At 40.1% G+C, this 2,558-nt stretch overlaps 1 protein-coding gene across 1 annotated transcript in view; it reads left to right on the top strand.

Moving 5' to 3' along the window:
* LOC118416456 (EF-hand calcium-binding domain-containing protein 12-like) overlaps positions 1-2,558 on the top strand; it is a 14,575-nt gene that overhangs the window by 452 nt on the left and 11,565 nt on the right. The gene's annotated exons all lie outside the window — the stretch shown is intronic.

Raw genomic sequence — 2,558 nt, 5'->3', positions numbered from 1 at the left:
ACCCCAGCATTGGCCAAGCCATTTCCAAATATGGCAGCATTGGCCAAGCCATTTCCAAATATGGCAGCTGCCATTTTGTTTGTCCCACTGCAACATTTTCGTCTTTTTCAAGCACAAATTTAACGATCTATGGGTGGTTTTCGATGATTTACAACATAAAGGAGAACATAAGCAGGTGATAGTTATTTTGCAAGTCCAGTACTAGTTTCAGAAGTTCTTTTATTTTCAACTGAACCAAAGTTTGTTTCAAGTCCAGCAACTTGCGTTAACGTTACCGTAACGTTACAGGAATTTTTTTTGGATTTTTTTTTTTTTTTTGAAATTGGGAAAAATAGAAGCGGCGATTCCGAGAACCAACAAATTAAATTGGTATGGCCTAATGGATGTAAAAATTAGTATTTTAATGGATGTAAAAAAGAAAAAAAAAGTTGAAAAAATACCTGCCCGGATTCGAACCGGGTGCATTAGTTTAGAATGCGTAAATTTTACCACTGCGCCAATGCGACAATGTTGAAGAAATGCCTGTTTTAGAAGGTATACAAATGTTTGGCATGAATTGAACAGGTCCGTTCATCTCAACATCACAACGGCCACTATTCTGGCCTCAGAGCATTTTGCCGCTAAGGCGGCAAAATGCAAAAATATATATCATCAAGTTTCGGAAATGAAATATGACACTCTGATTTTGACAATTCCGCCTTTTATTTTCTTCGCGAAAAAAACATATTGTGAAAATACTACTTTTGTGATAGCTCCTGAAACTACTCAGTGACGTGTATGGCATATGATTTAACTTAACGGTGCACACCCCAGTTCTTCCGCGACCGGGGTCCGTGGTAGTCCGCGACCAAAAAGTGACGAAAGGCTTCCGAGGGCCCATGTTTGAGTTGACATTTCTCATTATTTCCTGCGAAATGACATTAAACGGTTACATGGCTGAAAAGCGTAGGAAATGATGTGTTTTTGGTGCAAATTGTGTTTTGGTCCGCGCGTTGCTTCCGCGATATCCCTACGCCTGAATGTAAAGAGGCCCGTGACCTAGATTTACCTCTGAAGCGCTGTGTCAAGCAAAGTTGCAATGCCGCGCGCCGTGGATGATTAAAAAAACTGTAGTACTAGAATTTTCTTTATAATTGGCTGGATTAGTCTTTAGATTTTCCTCTTTCTGGCAGTATCAGTCGTGCTTGCCGGAAAAATCTGCTTCATCTGTTTTATCCAATGCGAAGATGCCCGATTTTGTGCATCACTTTTGACATGAAAATTATGTTTTTTCCCTATAATTTTTAAAAATTAGAGAAGTTGAAGGATCGAAACTCAGTTGGTCTTGTAGCTGAAGGTATATCCTCTCACCCCATATACAGTTATTTTCCTTCAGGATAATTCCCTGGAAGAGATGGTCGCTAGACTTGAGGGTATGCCGCCTCCATTTGAACCCCCAAATAAACTGGTGTGTGCCCCCTTAACAGAAACATGTGTATACATGTCTAAATATTACGGTTCATCAAATACATCATAGATCCACAAAAAAGTTTGAGAAGAGTTCCATATTAGCATATAAGGTAATGCGTTCGAAAAAGGAGAGGTTATGTGTATTGCTAATATTCCATTGACCACGAACATTGTACCACGAATAATGTCCATAAAAACTAATGCCACAATTGATTAACCCTCTCCTCCTGTCAAAGTCCATAAACAAGGCATTTCGTGCCATAGAATAAAATATACAAAAACAACAGCCACGCAGGGCCTCGGTGGTGTTCTTTATGACACGAGAGAATGGTATAGGTGTCATATAGAATACAATTGTTACGTTTATGAAGGTTAGACATCCAGGTAAACAATATTCAAATACAATTCATTCTCTACAACTGGATAAAAAAACGGATATTTACTTCCGGACGTTTCGAGAGACATCCATCTTTCTTCTTCAGCGTCACTAGACTGAACTAGCAGAACAATTCAAACCAAGTACAGCTAACTAGAAAAACTGGTTTAACCAGTAAGTCATATAGAATACAATTGTATTCTATATGACACCTATACCGTGTTGCAACCGCGGGTTGGGTCGCCCAACGGCCGAAGGCTGATCCGACCCGCGGGAGGGCTGGGACCGAGGGTGATGTGGAATACACCGTGTTGTATTTTATTTATGTCATACCCACCTGAGAAAACACATATTTGGATGCGAAATGCGCCATAAGTTGACAAAATTTGGTGCCCTCGAACAAACATTGTTACAACAGCAATGTTCCAACTTCCGAATCAGGTATTCAAATTTTCGCCCGCACCGCTCTGGCGTGCGCAGTGTTTATATGTTCAAATTATTCGACGGAAGCCTGTGTGATGCAGCTTTGAAGCCTGTGTGGTACGGCTTTTTATCACACGGTTCGGAACAACTGTATTGAACGTTCTCGCGGCCCAGGTATGACATAAAAAAAGATATTAATAGGATGAGTCATGTCTATTTTCTGAATGTTTCTTTACAATGGAAAACCATGAGTGAAACAATACATATCAAATCTGCAAGGGGGACTCTAGACAACGTTATAGGAAGAACC

The sequence above is a fragment of the Branchiostoma floridae genome, chromosome 5 (genome assembly GCF_000003815.2).
Source record: "Branchiostoma floridae strain S238N-H82 chromosome 5, Bfl_VNyyK, whole genome shotgun sequence".
Classification (NCBI taxonomy): Eukaryota; Metazoa; Chordata; class Leptocardii; order Amphioxiformes; family Branchiostomatidae; genus Branchiostoma; species Branchiostoma floridae.
The sequence above is the reverse complement of the archived record's forward strand: the minus strand, read 5'-3'. Positions and strand labels throughout refer to the sequence as shown.